Source organism: Rhipicephalus microplus, chromosome X (assembly GCF_043290135.1).
Source record: "Rhipicephalus microplus isolate Deutch F79 chromosome X, USDA_Rmic, whole genome shotgun sequence".
Lineage (NCBI taxonomy): Eukaryota > Metazoa > Arthropoda > Arachnida > Ixodida > Ixodidae > Rhipicephalus > Rhipicephalus microplus.
Genome location: NC_134710.1, coordinates 27,883,734 through 27,902,598, shown reverse-complemented (window position 1 = coordinate 27,902,598; position 18,865 = coordinate 27,883,734). Strand labels below are relative to the sequence as shown.

At 44.4% G+C, this 18,865-nt stretch overlaps 1 pseudogene; it reads right to left on the bottom strand.

Moving 5' to 3' along the window:
- Positions 1 to 18,865, bottom strand: part of LOC142775020 (cell adhesion molecule Dscam1-like) — a 429,006-nt pseudogene that overhangs the window by 247,254 nt on the left and 162,887 nt on the right.

Here is an 18,865-nt window from a genome sequence, read left to right as displayed (position 1 = left end):
TCAGGCGAGTCATGCACGGAAAAAAGAAAGAATGTGAAGAAAACGATGCCGTAGCGCTAGCTGCTCAAAGCAAGCATTAAGCGTGAGGTGTTGCTAAGGAAATAAAAAAAAACCTTCACACGCTCCCTAAGGTGAGAGGAAATTCGCATTTCGTTGAAAAAAGAAAGAAAAAACGCAATGGCGTGCAGAGTTTTGCCGCACGGATGACAAGTGAGCACCAAGGGGGGATATGAAGTGCTTAACGAGTGCATGGCAAAGGTCGTCGCAAGAACACGCCACTGTAGCTGAATTTTCTGAGGCGCAACTTTACCACACACACCCGAATGGCCGCAGCAGTCTTCGGGAGACCGAGGTGCTAAGTACATATCCACCACCGCCCCTCGCAGATTTGAGCATGGAAACTGGCGTGTGCTTGACGGCAAATAATAATAATATTAGGCAACGTTAACTCAAACAAGAAATCGCTTCTTTATGCGGTGCCATGAAGGAACGAGCTGTTCCGTAAAGAACCACATCAACGAGGTGCCCATACCTTGTCGCTGGCTACCTCAGCACCTTCTCCGCTTAGGTCTGTATTACGCGTGCTTCTGTTTATTTAACATTTTCGTGCCTGCATTTTTTTACAAGGCTATTACTTCAAGTGCTTAGCGCTTTTCTTCGAGCTGTGGTAAAAGCATAAAAAAATGTTTAACAATCTGCCACAACTGCAGTGATGTAGAAAAACGACGTCATGGCATATAAAATCAGATAGCGACAAAAAAAGAGAGAAGTGCATCAAACGTTTCTTCGTTCTTTTACAGCGAAAGCTGTTATGAGATCACAACAAGAGTACAGCGTGCGCCGCAGTTTGTAACCATAATCGGTGTCTGTAACCGGTGTCTGTAACCATCATCGTGCGGAATAAAAAATTAAGTAAATAAAAACACCAAGGACACAATGTGATTCGAACCCGAGTCCCCTGCTTGCCAGTCGAGTATTATATCACAGAGCCCTGCCGGTGCTAGCAACTATAATGTTGCAAACTCGCCTTAGGCATGCTTGATGTCGCGAAAGGAATGGCGTTGATATGAGTGATAAAACGTTTTAGAACAGCAAGCGAACAACGAAGAGTCACTTAACGCGAATTGCGTAAATGGTGTGTCGCGGAATGCTCCAACTCATTACAAAAGTTCTAGCCACAATTCTTCATCTGCGTCAGCCACAGAATCAAAAAGTTGCAGAAAATTCCTTGCAAGTAAGTATAGCCGGTTCCAGGCGTCTTCGAAGACAGATGAAGGATGGTGTAGAGAATGCCTCCATACTACACAAATGTATAGGATGATTTATGGTGTAGCGGGTACCCTGCAAGGGTACTTTTAGCAGTTATCCAAAGAGTTTTTAAAATATTCTGAAAAGCCGCTCTTCCAGCTTTTTCTGTGTCTGTGTTGCGCCTGTCATTTGCAGTCAAAATGCGTGGAAACTATCACCGTGTATACTGATTGAAGTTCAGAGTTTATATGCCTGAGCCAGTTGCTCCATGTTACTTGAAAATACCAGAGAAATAATGAGACACGACAAAGAAAGAAGGTATACTCGGCTATGTAACTAACAACTGCGCTTCATTGAAGTGAAACCATTCTCACAGGAAACCTCACAACGTGCGCATATTGCCGAAGGAGATGTGGCGAACCACCTCGGTGTACTGTGCATGCCTTGTGAGATTTTCTGGTAAAACTGCTTCGCTTTATTAAAGCATAGTTTTTAATTACAGCGCTGTGTACGTCTGTCTTCTTTCTCCTGTCTGCTTCGTTTGCTGTTTTTTTTAGTATGTTCAAAGTTTCACTTTTAGAAAAAGACAATCTTGAGCTAATAATGATATATCGCAATGCCAGTGTCAAAAAGATGAAAGATGCCCTTAATCTTCCTTCCCTAGAAACCCATAGAAAGTAATCACGCTTTTGTCTTTTTCGAAAAAAAATGTACTACCACAACTCTGCACTTTGTTCATTGTTCGAACACCCAGTTATATTTTGTTCACACCCACTTGATGATCATCATAAGGTCAACATACCATATTTATCAACTACTGCAGGCTCTCAATCATTCATTCTTAGGACAGCAGCAGATTCGAATAACTTACCTGCCTTCATAACCAACATAACTGATACAACTGCCTTGAAAAATGTCTTATGAAGCTTACTGCATGTATACCAGCACACGTTTCTTTCTTCTACATTGCTTGTAATTTCATTTTTGAGATGTTCGCTAATGTCTTTTACGAGATTTGGTTAATTATTCTGTACAATTCTTCCATTTTCTTCTTAATAATATGCTTTTTTCTCTCTTTCATTTTCTACGTAGACCCGCGCCTCATCTACAATGTATTTATATCCTGAGCGTACTACAATTCAATAAATAAATAAATAACTAAATGAATATCTGGGGTTTTCTGTTTCCAAAGCAGGATATGATTATGAGAGACACCTTAGTGGAGAACTTGAAAAATATCGACAATCCCGGGTTCATTAACATGCACTGACATCCCGCAGGACACAAATTTCTGCCATTTCGCACCCATCAAAATGCGACTGCCACTGTCCGGATCAAACCGGCAACGTCCGGTTGAGCAGCCCAGAACATTCAACACCGATTGACCACGTCGCACACAAATGTTCGAGCTACGTATACGAAATGCGCATCCACATTTTCTACCTGACAACGCTTTTCCGTTCTCTGTTTGTCCGCGTCTGTTTATGAACGCAATATGGCGCATCTGTGATGTAGGCCCTGATGCGAGCCCTGCCGCGGTGGTATAGTGGCTAAGGTACTCGGCTGCTGACTCACTGGTCGCGGATTTGAATCCCGGCTGCAGCGGCTGCATTTCCGATGGAGGCGGAAATGTTGTGGGCCCGTGTGCTCAGCTTTGGTGCGCGTTAAAGAACCGCAGGTGGTCGAAATTGCCGCAGCCCTCCACTACGGCGTCTCTCATAATCATATGGTGGCTTCGGGACGTTAAACCTCACATATAAATCAATCAGGCACTCTTGCGAAAATTACTGGGGGACATAGTGACTCTAAAAAATGTTTCCATTGGGCCAGTTCTATATAACTGATAACATCTCTTTATCTCCGGATATATCTTATTACAATGTCAAACGATTAAGAGATAGAGCCAACTTGTTAGAAGGCCCAGAGGTCAGCCTGAGCGTGTGCTCTCTGGCCTGCTACTAAGCACAGAGAAACATACGGATATCGAGAATTTTATAAAGGTTGGAATTATAGGCGAAAACAACGCACAGATGAATACGACAAAAATAAGGTAATACAACATATTCCTGTCTGGTCAGTCTGCGGGCTCCTTTCGCCTGTAATGTATATCCCACACAAGCCTAACTGTCAGTCTTCCTAAAAGTTGGTATTGTTTTTTTTTGCGGGTGCTTTTAATTTCGTGCAAATAAATTAGTTACAGTGATTCAAATTAAGCTTTATTTAGTAATGCTATATGTCCAAGATGTTAGTTGCCTGCATTCTCTTCCCGCTTTGATGTCACCTGCCATTGTACACCACTTTTTTGACCAAATACTACAAAAAAAATACTTCTCATGATCGTCATCAGCCTTTCTGGTGTAAGAATTATAAGACTTCACAAAACCATCATACTTATAATAGTTCTATTCTAATGACGTAAGCTTTCTAATACTTGAAAATATGTGCCAGGCATAACTTTGGCAGCGTTCTGTAGAGTAAGTAACGAAAGCGACAAAATACCCAAAAAGAAAGGTGTAAGACAAGGGGATATGATCTTCGCAATCTTATTTACCGCGTGCTTACATCAGGAGGTTTACAGAGGCCTTGGACGGGAAGAGTTAGAGATAAGAGTTAATGGAGAGCACCTTAGACACCTGTGCTTCGGCAATGACATTGTATTGCTGAGTAACTCAGGGGACAAAATTACATTCATGATTACTGAATCAGACAAGGAGAGCAGAAAGTTAGGTCTTACATATACCCTTCTGCAAGCAGTGCACTTGAAGTTCTAAAGAAGTAGGTTTACTTAGGACAAGTAGTAACCGCGGAGGCGAACCATGGGATTAAAGTAACTAGAACAATAAAAATGGGATGGAGTACATTCGGCAAGCATTCTCAAATCATGACTGGAAGAATGCCACTATTCCTAAAGAGGAAAGATATAACAGCTGCATCTTAAAAGTAGTTACCTACGGAGCAGAACCTGGAGGATTATAAAGTGGGTTCAACTCAAGTTGAGGACGAACGCAGTGTAAATGGAAAGGAAAATGGCAGGTGTAACCCAAAGGAACAAAAAGAGAGCAGAGTGTTTATAGGCAACAAACAGGTGTTAAGGACGTCATAGTCGAAATCAAGAAGAGATGATCATGGGCAGGGCACGTAGCGCGGAGGCAAGATAACGGCTGGCCATTAAGGATCACAAACAGGATTCCAATAGAAGGCAAGCGGGAGAGGGGGAGACAGGAAGTTAGGTGGGCAGATGAGTTTACGAAGTTTGTGGGTACAAAGTGGCTGCAGCAAGCACGGCATCGAGTTGACTGGCTGAACACGGGAGAGGCCTTTTTTTCCCGCAGTGAGCGTAGTCAAGCTGATGCTGCTGATCGTGGACGTGTAATATCCGCAGATAGTGCCGCTGTCACGCCATTGATGACGAAATCGGGACAGTATGTTGGTCGATTCAAGCGGGACTGCTCGACTTTTGAACATTTGGCTTCTCAGAAGCACGCAGTAAGCGTTAATGCAAAAATATACCGTAAGAACCACACTGTCGTATACTACACGAACATGGTGTCTCAGTAATTTGTGATTGAATCTAATTATGCAGTGCCCTTGTAACCTATATTGGCAGGCAAAAAGACTGCAGCTGCGAGGGGTACATGCCCCTTGTTTAGGGTAGGAAAGTGGATATGCTTTCATTCGTTATATATCATATTTTATAATTTCATTCTCACGTCTGTCCTAAAGGGATACTAAAGTCAAATAACGATTTTCGTCAGAGTGAAAGCTCAATACATGACAACATCTAAAACGGCAATGTTACCAACAACAGTGTCCTACTTACCGAGAAATTAAGTAAATGCACAAGAACACAAGCGCCACGGTAGGACATTCTCACAATTATTCTGATGACGTCAGACGGACCACCTACCATTAATCACTAGTAATCAATCTAGCTGCACTCCTTCCATGCATTAAGAGACGCAATAAGATGCTGCTTGTTCTTTTTTGCTTGATTCATGGAAAAAAAAAGAACCGCCGGACGTTACAATGGGGAACGGCATGGGCAGGTAGAAAATTCAATTTTCGCATAGTTACACTGGACAGGTGGCGTAATATAGCGGGGCGAAGTTAAACAACAACAACAAAAAAATGTCTGCTATGGCCTCCAAATAGCAGGCGCACGCACCCGCTATCTCGGAGGTCATAGTTGTTGCTGCTGTGGCTCCCACTGCTTTCGGTGTGCTGCTACTAGCGCAGTAAAGCCGGGCAACATTATGCACGGCCACAGTGACGTGAACCAGTCCGGTCGGTCTGCTTCTTAAAGCGGGTAATTCGACGTGCGCTAACCCGATGCTAACCACTAAATTATGATTCTGTTTCAAAATAGGCCCTTTCTTGGCACAAAAGTAACACGGCGATGTTTCTGGACCACTATTTCAACAATCAACGTTGACATAATAGTTGCCTTTAGTGTCCCTTTAAGGATAATATAGCTCATAGCCATCTCGGCATGGCTTTTCTCTCCACGAAGCCTGGTTTCTGCAGAGGACATTTATCTCAACGAGAGGTCGTCGAAAGCACCGCCGGGTGGCCATCTTGCATTGCGTGCGGACGTTCGTGGCGTGTGAGACGCACTTACCCGTAACGACGAACTTTCCCCAGATGCCGCTCTCGACCTTCTCGCCGGTGAGCGAGTCCTTGACGACGCAGCGGAAACGGCGTCTCTCGTCGTTGCGCGTCACACCGTTCACCACCAGCAGGCCGCTCGAGAACGCCTGGAATCGGCTCCGATTGGACGCTGCAGGGAGAAAGAACAGCCAGCTTGTATGCTGAACTCTTTGTGACGCGTCTGGGCTGTTAGCTGAAACGACAGCTTTGCAACGCACTAATATTAGCGCCGCTTTAATATGAAAACGGTTTATTTTTTCCCAACTTCCCACCGTCAGATGGAAAATGCCAACCTGAAGCGTTTTTCTATAGTAGCCTTCAATTGGAAGATTTTTCGAACCCAGAAGTAGCCAGAAACTCCGCATTGGTAACAAAAAAATACTGATAATATGTATTTCATGTTTAGTGATACGGTTCCCGACAAACAAGTATTCAAACTGTCCGAAATATATTACACGCATGCGAGTCCACCTTAGCTTAAATATTTATTGAAGTTAATTAGTAGCACCACCCGGGAGCATAGAAGTATGAAACTGTGGTGTAGTATACCTAAAGAACCCGTAAACCACCTCCGATATTTTTTCGAACGTTTCAAGTAAACGCGCAAATTGTGTGCAGAATGCCATCGCGATCAGCGATTCGTCACGTGGCAGCGCTACGAGCCGCTTGCGTGCCACAAATTCCAAGAAACAATCCGTGCTTCTTTCCAGGCCTTTCGGGCCTCCGCGTGACGTGGCGTGCCACATCTCTCACGCGCTCAGCCAAATATGCTGTGATTGTTGAGGCAAGAGCCTACGACTTCCGGTCACTCTGCAAGCTGCTGTCCGCGCTGCTTGTTGTTGTTCGCCGTGTTGTCCGCGTGCGTGCAACACGTGCCGGGCACGGCGTGTCCCCGTACGGCTTCATCGCGTTGGTAATTCTTTGAAGGCATGAGCGCAACGCAGGGTTCATACCACATTATTACGGCAGGCATGGTTCGCCAACAAGCGCGCAGCTACAACGCAACTGACGGAGTCGACAGTCAACGTCCGGACTAGCCAGAGTCGCGTGAACCTGTAGTAGACGGTGTTTCAAGCAGCGCGTCAGCGATGACGTATGCCATGCGAGATTGGAAGGGGCACGGGAAAGGTGCTTGGCGAGAGGACAAAGTCACGTGGGAGAGGATACCAGCGGAGGAAAGCGCAGGAGAGAGCGAAAGCAGTGCTCGTAATGGTGTCGATATTCAAACGTGTCTAACTCTGATATTATTGCACCGTCTTGAAAAATTCTCACGGCTCCATGTTCATCGTACACTCGTGCACGATTTTCCCACCACAACTGAATTTCGACCTCTGGGTGGCTTACGAGCCCTTTAAAAAGTGGGCTGTGAAGAAGTAAGATGACAGAAACTGCACCTCAATAATAACTATACCTTAAAAATGTTAAATGTATTTGAGGTTTCTCTCCACAGTAATATTTATTTTGCAACGTTAACGCAGTGCTTTTCATTACTTGCCTTGGAGCCCGCCACCCTCTCTACAACAGCCACCTTAGGCAGAGTAGATTGTAAACCAATTTTTCCAATTTCACATTCATCGGAAGACTGGACTCGAACACGCATGCGTATACGAGGTCGTGCCATGGACGACAACATTCAGCACTCCTCCTTCCTATGAAAACAACAATCGTGGTTTTAGTTTAGAATCGACATGGAGCTTTGCTTACGCCCAAATGACTTCGATGGTGAAGCGGAGGAGTTTGCTTTCCGCAAACAAGCGTATTTAAAAGAAATAAATTTCTTTCAAAATCTTTCTGCATACTTGATCTGCATACTTCCTTTTCCTTCGAAAAAAGAAGTATCCTTCGAAATAACTTTCTTTTCATGAGTCTTGTTTTCTTTGTTGCCAAATAAGATCGGAGGATAGACGTCATACGCCTCCGATATTTTCTGTGAGCTTTCTTATTTAAACGTTTGTGTTTCGTCGTTGCGTGTAGCTATGGAGGACGTTAAACCAGAAAAGAGCTATTACGAATTGGTTAACAGGGTCACGTTGCTGCTTCGGCCGGTTTTCTTCGACTGTGCATCCATGCAAGATATGAAGGTGCAGAAACTCGGCGCAGACAAGAGGCGACCACTAGGCACGCCAGCGCGGTTCGCGAAATTCCGGTGGCCCATTGTCAAGGGAGGCTGCCGGAGAACTCGGACTGTTCCGCACTCGCCGCTGCAAATTTTCGGCCTTCTCCTCGGGGTGGGGGGGCACTCAGAAAACGGAACAAAGAGGAGTGCGCTCCAGCGTTGAGGTCGATTCGCATCCTTGCCGCTCCTGCATCCATCATTGCGGCGAAGAGTCCATCTTTTCGCGCTATGCTTGTTGTTGTCGTCGTTCTCATAACCGACGCTCCTTCTGCGCACTCGTATACCACGAGATCCACGTCAGAAAAAAAGAGGAAGAGCAAAAGCGCTAGCTGAAGGGAAAGAGGTGTTCTCGTTTTTTCCCGAGAATCCATGCCCAGTTGGCTTGGCCGAAATAAACGCGTATATTTTTTTGTCTTCGGTGCCCAGCCCCCACTCTCTTTTCTTTTCCTGCTGGAAGAAATGCGAAGGGAGCGAGATAACGAGGAGAAGAGACTGCAGTGCGTGTAGTTTGTGTGCGAGCTCACTGGGCAGTGAGCGAGCGAACGAATGGCCCTGTGAAAGCAACGATAAAAAATTATTGAAACGTGGAAAAGAAGTGGCGCCAGCAGTAAAGACCTGCGCGCTGACCAACCGACAGTGAGATGGGAAATGGGCCGGCAACGGAGTGCTCAGACGACGGCTCGCTACTCCCCGTTGTTGTTCCAAGTCTCTGAGAGAGAGAGAGACGAGCGAAAGAAGGGAAAGTAACAAATGCCCTTGCCTCTCTCGTTCTTGCTCGGGTGGCTGCTTAAAACGGGGCATCGGTGACGAAGCTTTGCGGTGAGGCGAAAGACGGGCGCTATATTCGTCATGGAAACAATTATTAGGCCTCAGAGTCGATGCTCTAGGCGCACCTTATTTATTTCCTTGGCCGTATACAGCCTTCTTGGATGGCGTTTTGTCAAAAAAATAATAAAACAAAACGGACAAGAAGAAAGGGAGCACCGACTGGCGCAGTACGCCGTCCAGAATGAAATACCAACTCACCCCACGCTGTGTTCTTCTGAGCTATACCGCCTTGAAACCTGTCGGTGTCGTGTGTCCTCTTTTCGTAAATGTGATACACCCGAAGAGCCAGCAAGTGAAGGTTCATGCGAAGTAAACGAGCAGAATCGTAGTTCCAGCACTGCACTTCTAGATAGAGATAACTATCGCATCCGCCCCCCTCCCCCCTTAGCACATGCACGTGCGTAGTTCCATATTTAGTAGTGCATGAGATCTGTTTTGTGTTTGAGGAATCAAGTGGTTAGTCATGTAGCCTGACTTGAGTTTCCGCACAGCTTCACCAGATATAGAATTATGTGAGATTAACAATTACAAATACGCTGACCATCATGCCACACGGACGACTTTGGTATGAAGACACGCATATCCTACTCTGGCGAAGAAACATTATTGCACGCGCCATTGTAGACCCGGGTAATACATGTGGTGCAAAACATCTCAGTGCTCTAGATAATGTTATACACGTACGAAGAAAATAGTCATCGCCTCGAGTTTTGAAAGCAATTTATTGCTTTGGAACATGTCGCGCACCAAAGACAGTTGTCCATACTCAGATATCTATCTATCTATCTATCTATCTATCTATCTATCTATCTATCTATCTATCTATCTATCTATCTATCTATCTATCTATCTATCTATCTATCTATCTATCTATCTATCCGCCTAAGATTTTAGCTCTCCAGGCCGTTTGGACAATAGGATCTATACCAAAATTGACATGTGATATGAGTGTACGACGAGCATAATAGTCATCACATGAAAATTATGACATTCCATGAATGTTATGATTTACATTGCAAGGTCTTGCTGCTCTGGCAGTGGTTTCGTATGCATGACATATTGCAAAACTGGCATGGTATGATATGACTGTATGGCGAACATAAGTGACAAGCCCTAACGCGTGACTCATGACATACATGTCATGCAAGTCAGGACTACACGCCATGCTCATGGTGCGCTCGCGGTCGTTTCGCTACCTTCGCATATACAAATTTGGTATTAAATAACGCGAACGGATGACGAAGATAAATCACACATCCAAACATCATAATCATCACTTGCGTGTCGTGTAAAACTTGACTGCATGCTACGCTCATTGTGCGCTGGCGGCCATTTCGCTCGCTTCACATGACAAATTTTGCATTATGTGTCATGAGGGGATGACGGAGGTATATGACTGGTGCAAACATGATAATCATAATATGCTTGTGATGTAAGAACATGACTACATACCACGCGATGACGTGCACGAGGCTGTTTGGCTAGCTTCACATATACCAAAATTCGTATTACGTGACGTGAAGAGAAGACGAAGATAAATGACTCGTCCAAACATGATAATAATCACATGCGTGTTACGTTGCATGTACTTACGTAAAACATAAGTACATGCTACGCTCGTAGTGCGCTCGTGGCCATTTCGCTGGCTTCACATATACCACATTTCGTATCGCGTGACGTGAATGGATTGATTGATTATTATGTAGGGTTTAACGTCCCAAAACCACCATATGATTATGAGAGACGCCGTAGTGGAGGGCTCCGGAAATTTAGACCACCTGGGTTCTTTAACGTGCACCCAAATCTGAGTACACGGGTTTATAACATTTCCGCCCCCATCGGCAATGCAGCCGCCGCAGCCGGGATTCCAATCCGCGACCTGCGGGTCAGAAGCCGAGTACCTTGGCCACTAGACCACCGCGGCGGGGCATGACGTGAATGAACGACTGATCACAAATTCCAGGCGAAAACATGAAAATTACGACATGGAAGTCTTGTGCGGCATATCTTACGTCCACGTCGTAATGTTGTCCTGATTTTAATATGTCAATTGAACCTTACTCATTCGTGCTTGCATATCATTGATTCCCACGGTACGTGGATCTACCTTTTTTTTACTTTTTAAAAACAAATACTCACGCTGCTGTATCCTAAAAATTTTGGCAATAGGTTTTAATGCATTGCTTGTTTAACCATGTAGCATTGCGTAAAAAAAAACGCATTTGTAAATTTTGCCCTGAAAATTAAGAGCGTAATGTCACGGCATTGGTTAAAATTCTAGAAATCGAGAATACACAGTTGCAAAAGAATACGGCATTCGTCTTAAGCAAGTACAAAAAAAGTAGCCACACTAATGGTTTCACCAAGTTTTCGCGTCAACGGAATGGCTGCGCATAAAACTTAACGATAGAAAAAAAGAAATTGTCGCTCACAGGCGCTAAAGATTTGCGCCGCCAGCCATATTTGTATAGCTTCTACGTTACTTACACGGGGCTCTCTAATCTCTGGGCATGATTCGGGCAGCCGTTAGCGCGCGAGTCTCCATCAGTGTTTTGCCTACGGCGCCCTGATCATAAGCCCACGATTACAGTCGTCAGAAGAGTGCGAGTAAGCGCTTTTCGGCTCGTTTGTGAAGTCGTCCTTAATCCTTTTCCATTGAATTAATTTTTTTTCCAGGCCTTATATCTGAAATCCCGCCCGATCTTCAAAACAGCGCTGACGTGAACGTCAACATGACCTACGCTGAGCCACCTTATGGCTCTTTGGCGAAGAGAGTCTTAAAGAGCCCATTAGGGGCCTCGTCCCAGGCCAGGCTGCGACTCAATTACGTCACCTGAGACGTTTTCCATCCACCCATTCCGTCGTGGTAGGGGGGAGGGTGCTGCGAACTGGTGCCACCTCTGCGCACTACGCTAAGTGCTTAACGATTCCACTTGGTAATGTGTTTACTAATAGCAACGTCGTTAGCACCCTCTCCCGCCCTCTTTTGCCATACCGTGTGCACACCCAGACTTCCCGACACTCTTTCTCGTTTTATTTCCTCCGTCGAATTCCTGAGGCCAGGCATTCTGACAGCACCCGCGCTTGGTGTGATCGATTTTAAAATCAGCGCCGTCGTTTGTGCGTATGCCCTTCCTCGTGGCCCCGCCTTGAAGACCAATCAAACATGTCGTGCTGGTCGCATTTGCTTGTTCTTGCTTAGTTCTTCTAATGGGAAGACGGCGTGCCGAGCTACTTCCGTTTCTGCCTCTGCGGAATGGAGCGAAGAGCGATCTCGCGACACCTCGCCGTGCCCTGGCTCTTTAGCGTCTCCAGGACTCGTTCGGAGAGCTTAAAGCAAGCAGGCGAAAGTGAAACCGCATTAGGCTCGTGTTTTTTTTTTATCACGTTGATAAGTGACGCCTCATCTCTCACTCGCCTCCCGTCTGACCCAGTCTTAGCGAAACGCGCCGTAGATTTGATAAAGTGCGGAGCTTTTCCCGCCGACTTAAAGGCAAGTAAGGTCGATTAAATCTGCAAGAAATGAAAACTACGAATTCTTCTAATGGCGTCCAGCATTTTCGCTACTGAATAAACGAGCGCGTTTATAACAGGAAACTCAGCTCTAAATTCTGTCAACGTTCACGCCTCAAGATGCAGTGTTTGCGAGGTTGTACCTTATCACAGTTTCCATTTCTGCTGTGTCATGTGTGCTTCAATATGCGCTCGTTTTGCAAAACACAATAATAAATGAAAGGATGCAATTGTATTTAACAAAGAGTGATGTTTGGCGAGCATAACCATCGTACCCTTCCCCTCCCAATTATTCCTATAGTATTAATTGCTCCTTTTTACTTTTTTCTCAAATTTTTGCAACTCTGAAAATTATGCCTCTGTAGTTATCACACTTAATTCTTAATTCGCGTCCTTGTTATCATTTCTTAGACTTAACTGTTGTTTTTCTTCAGTTTTTTATGCTATAGGTCTAATAGACTGAATTCCTGTTAACTGTACACGTTTCCGTTTGTGCTTGTCAGAATAACTTTTGTGACCAAGGATAGCTGGCGCCACATTCGTTTTTGGCTATTTCTTCTCTTTCTAACAATAATTGATAAGGTTTAACACCCCACAGCAATAATGGGTTTATTAAAAACACTGCGTAGTGGAGTGCTCCGAAAATTTCGAACTTCTGAGGTTCTTTAACGTACATCTAAATCTTAGTATAGTGCATTGAGCTTTTTTGCCTCCGTCGAGAATGCGGACGCCGTAGCTGGGATTCGAACCTTTGACATTCGGTTCAGCAGTCAAGCGTCATAACCATTTACCACCGTGGCGGGTTTCTCAATTATTTTTCTTAAAAAAAGAACTAAACGCAGACGTATCATGCAGTGTTTAGGCACGCGTGATTTCAGCAGAGTATAATTTGCAAACGCTTTCTAGAATATTACCTGCCAGTGTAATATGCGCTTTTTGTAATCAAAAACCTTCCCGCACAAACGCTAACAAAACACAATGAATAATATTAGTTTCTTTCTTAAAGCGCTTTCCCAATGAAACGCTACCAAAATCATCTAACGGACAATAAGGTCGTGCTTGTAGTACAGCGCAACATGACAAAAAGCGTTCCATTATTTTTTCGGCGGATGGCTTATGCGTTTATCAAGTGGAGGTGAATTATCCAAGTAAAAGAGCGTATTAACCACATAAAAAAACTAGGAATAGTTTTAGGCCATGTACTGAATTTTGCAATTTACAGTACCACTCTCAAACAGTTGAACCAATAACGCATCGCCTGTAGGTTATTCGTTAGCCTACAATTGTGGACCACAAAGGAAAGAAAATTTTCCCGATTTTGCACTTGACTTGATCCTTTATGTGTGTACGTTTTCGGTGATTCTTTTTTTTCTATAATTCTTAGAGGAATAGTAATACAGTAAAAAAAAATGGTCCCACGAAATACAGTATACGAAAGCAGTGAGTCACTGATTTTGTGGTTAATTGAATGTGGGATACACGTATATGCCATATACATATATGCATTTCACTTGCCCGAAAGCTTATATTGCGAACCCGGAAATATGTGTTGAAAATCATTCTTCCAAAAAAGGAATATTAAGGCGTAGACGTATGTTGTAGTGTTTAGGCAGGAGTGGTTTGGGTAGAGTATGATTCGCAAACGCTTTCTAGAATAATACGTGTCAGTTCAATCTACACTTTGTATGATCAAAGCCTCCCCGCACAAATTCCAACAAAATGCATTGAATATTACGTCCTTCCTTAAGGCACTCTCCCACTGAAAGACAAACAAACTCAAAATAACTTAAGGCCATGTGCTAAGCCTTGCAAAATCCATTATCGCTATCAAACACATGAAACAATGAAGTTGTGACCTACAAATTATTCACCACATGTATGAACGAGTGCTGTAGCCATTACTAATCTGGTTGGCTTGCACTGTGGATGCAAACCTATGCCTAATTTGAACTGACGCCTTACCTAAAATCAAGAAGCAAGGCAGTACGAAAAGCTTAGAGTCATTAGAGATAAGTAGAGACAATATTTGTGTGAGCTGACTTGCTGTTTCCCTGTTTAAGACATAAATCTTCGTCTGACAGAATTGGTGGCCTGCGCCAAATAATAGCGCTAAAAGGTGGCTATTGTTATTGCGGTGCATAACGTCTTCAACAGTGCAGGTGAATTCCTAAGCATCATCGTCCGCACTTTCTCGTCCAGCTGAGAGAGGAAAGACTGCCCAGACGGAGAGCAAGGATAGAGGTGAGAGGGTGATAGTGAAGCCTACTATGTAGTGAATTGATTTGGTAGAGGAAGAGTCACGACGTGTAGAGTGTGAAGCTGAGTAGAGAAGAGGAGAGTAAAGGTGAAGACATGGCGGCAGCGGAGAGAGGGGGGGATAGCCCACCCCTCCTTATACACCCAATAAAGGGAAGAGAGGATTGCCGCCATGGTAGCTCAGTGGCAGAGCATCGAACGCGTTAGTTGAAGGTCGCAGGTTTGGTTCCTGCCCAAGGCAAGTTATCTTTTCACTCACTTTTTTTTCTTCACATTTACAATACAATTTGGTCTGATAGCTTCTCCTATATTTTCTTGGTATTAGTGTCTGTTAGATCTGATTATTATTGTGTGAAAACATGAAAAAACGAGCCCTTAAGTATACACTTTTTTTCGTTATTCATTAACGAGGGTCTCGTACTGGTAGACTTGGTGCCTTTAGGTTGTATACGAGGGACTATTGGTCAGCTGCCAGCTCGTAATAAGCTGACGTGCTAGGTGATGCAATACAAGCTCATAAAAGAGTGTTCCACACTCGCTGCCAAGGCTACTGGTGGCGCGGATTGACACTCCCACGTCTAAATTCACATATATACCTAATGAAGTGCGCAGGGGGATAGCTGCCGTAGTAGCTCAGTGGTAGAGCATCGAACGCGTTAGTTGAAGGTCGCAGGTTCGGTTCCTGCCCAAGGCAAGTTATCTTTTCACTCACTTTTTTTTCTTCACATTTACAATACAATTTGGTCTGATAGCTTCTCCTATATTTTCTTGGTATTAGTGTCTGTTAGATCTGATTATTATTGTGTGAAAACATGAAAAAACGAGCCCTTAAGTATACACTTTTTTTCGTTATTCATTAACGAGGGTCTCGTACTGGTAGACTTGGTGCCTTTAGGTTGTATACGAGGGACTATTGGTCAGCTGCCAGCTCGTAATAAGCTGACGTGCTAGGTGATGCAATACAAGCTCATAAAAGAGTGTTCCACACTCGCCGCCAAGGCTACTGGTGGCGCGGATTGACACTCCCACGTCTAAATTCACATATATACCTAATGAAGTGCACAGGGGGATAGCTGCCGTAGTAGCTCAGTGGTAGAGCATCGAACGCGTTAGTTGAAGGTCGCAGGTTCGGTTCCTGCCCAAGGCAAGTTATCTTTTCACTCACTTTTTTTTCTTCACATTTACAATACAATTTGGTCTGATAGCTTCTCCTATATTTTCTTGGTATTAGTGTCTGTTAGATCTGATTATTATTGTGTGAAAACATGAAAAAACGAGCCCTTAAGTATACACTTTTTTTCGTTATTCATTAACGAGGGTCTCGTACTGGTAGACTTGGTGCCTTTAGGTTGTATACGAGGGACTATTGGTCAGCTGCCAGCTCGTAATAAGCTGACGTGCTAGGTGATGCAATACAAGCTCATAAAAGAGTGTTCCACACTCGCCGCCAAGGCTACTGGTGGCGCGGATTGACACTCCCACGTCTAAATTCACATATATACCTAATGAAGTGCGCAGGGGGATAGCTGCCGTAGTAGCTCAGTGGTAGAGCATCGAACGCGTTAGTTGAAGGTCGCAGGTTCGGTTCCTGCCCACGGCAAGTTATCTTTTCACCCCCTTTTTTTCTTCTCATTTACAGAACACACACAACACACACGCACACACACACACACACACACACACACACGCAGGCACACACCCATCCACCCACCCACCCACCCACCCACACACACACACGCACACACACACACACACACACACGCACACACACACACACACACACACACACACACACACACACACACACACACACACATTGAGCAGCATAAGGTCGTCCCCACGCCATCCGTTATGCAAGCACGCTTTTCTTTCTTACCCGCTAATACACGTGTCACTAACCACACGCGTACGCTAAACATTATTTCTTTGAGGGCTCATTTATTTATTTATTTGAAATACCTCAAGGTACATACAGTACATTATAGAGGGGAAGGACAAGTACGAATAGATGAAAAACAACAACAAAAGAGATGCATGAATAATCAAATGAGGAAAGTACAGTAACATGTATAATAGATACAAAAAGTAAAGGATAAGACCAGGCCTCGCCGCGGTGTTCTAGTGGCTAAGGTACTCGGCTGCTGACCCGCAGGTCGTGAGATCGAATCCTGGCTGCGGCGGCTGAATTTCCGACAGAGGCGGGAATGTTGTAGGCCCGTGCGCTCAGATTTGGGTGCACGGTAAAGAACCCCAGGTGGTCGAAATTTCCGGAACTCTCCACGACGGCATCTCTCATAATCATATGGTGGTTTTGGGATGTTAAACCCCACATATAAATCATCAAGGATAAGACCGATTTGAACACTAGTTATACAAAATGTGCTACTCGATTGAGTAAATTAGGTGTAATTATAATAATAACAAAAAGTACAAAGGCAAGAGCTTCGAACACCAAATTAGAGAAAAAAGGAGGACATATGGCAGAATTTTACAATTCTAGATGATGTTCCCAAACGCATGTTTGAAAAGAATTGGTCGCGTATTTTTACTACAGATGATGGCAGAGTATTTCATTCAACTGAAGTTTTCGGATTAAATGACTGTGTGCACGTGACAGTGTTAGAAAATGAGACCTTGACTTTATGATAATGATCCCTACGAGCAGATGTGAATGGTGGTGGGTGAATGAAGAGCGATCGGAGAGTGGCGTTGTGATAATATATTTTATGAACATATTGACTGTTTTAAATTTTAATGTTTTTATTCACTGTATCAATCTGGAGCAATTTGGATGCTTTGTTTCGCGCATCGACTTATGAGTTTGTTGAGAAAACCACCTCAACTTGTTGTTGAGGTGGTTTTCCATTGCCTCAGCCGTTCTTTTTCTGTGCTCCAATAATATCTGTACTCACACCTGATGAGCGATTTTGTTGTAAAGCTAAGTAAGCGTATTTCTTCTTCGTATAATCTCGATTAACTGATATGTGAGGTGTGACGTTCCAAAACCACCATATGTATTTGAGAGACGCCGTATTGGAGGGGCACCAGAAATTCGGCCACCCTGGGTTGTTCAACGTGCACCCAAGCTCATTTAAGGTTAACTTGGCCTAACGCAACACCGGTGCTGAGCTGAAGAAACTTAAAGGAGCACTGACATCAAATTTACTCATGCCAAGATTTTTGCGTCAGCGAGTAGCTATAGAACCCGTTGCAGCGATTCGTGACCTAAAACGCAACTGAGGGATGAATAACTATCACATTTATTGATTCATATTACTGGTATCTATCACTATTCAAAACGGCTGGCATTCCCGACACTAGCACTGGGAGCACTAGAAGTGGCGTTACTTCGCGGTCACCTCCAGATCACGCCACAGCTGACCACTTCTCCACAGAAAAGAGTGACGTCAGGCTAGGCTGCTCCGCAAACATTTAGTCAGCTAGGCGGACACATTCAGTCATGCCTTGTCACCTGCATTGTTGTCGTCGCCGTACAAAGTGTCGACTCGAGTTCTATACGATAGTCTGGAGCTTGTAATCCCCTCGATTAACGACGTCGCGAATTAATTTTGCTTCGATCGACCTTTTGCAGAACAGTGATTCCGAAATGGAGGCCGTTCCAAGCAGCACTGCAGAGGTGCCCGAGGATGCACGCTTTAGTCATGTTCGCTCGTGTGTCTCAGTTAACTATATTGGTGTGTTTCGGCGTGCAAAGCATTCAGGTATACGCAGAGGGGTCAATGCAGTATAGCTATCACGAATGAGCATCAGCGGAGAAATAGAATACGTTTCCTGCTTGCCAGGTTCTTTTTCGCGCCTCCAGATGGCCTGACCTATCCATCCTCTCGCGGTTAACACGGTATTACCACTTTTACGTGGACCCAAAGTCTATAGATGAACTAAAATTCAACAGTACCTGCGCGTTACTTGTTAGCAATGATATCTGACTATACTCTGTTCCACTTTTGATAGCTAGTGGCCGTGTTGATGTGTAACACAGACGTGATATGAAAAGACACCCTCATTGCGCTTTTTCCGTGCTTCGAACTAGACAACTGCAACTCATTCGCGACTCACAACCATTACCCGACACGCTGACCGACAAGCATACGTTTACTCATGCTGTTTTCTTTCGCCGTTCTTTTAAATCATTCAATCTGGTGCGACGAAGATCAGACGCGACGAGCGAGTGCATTTCTGCGCTTCGGCGCCACGATAAGATCACTCGGATGGTACACGTCACCGCTACTAGCGTAT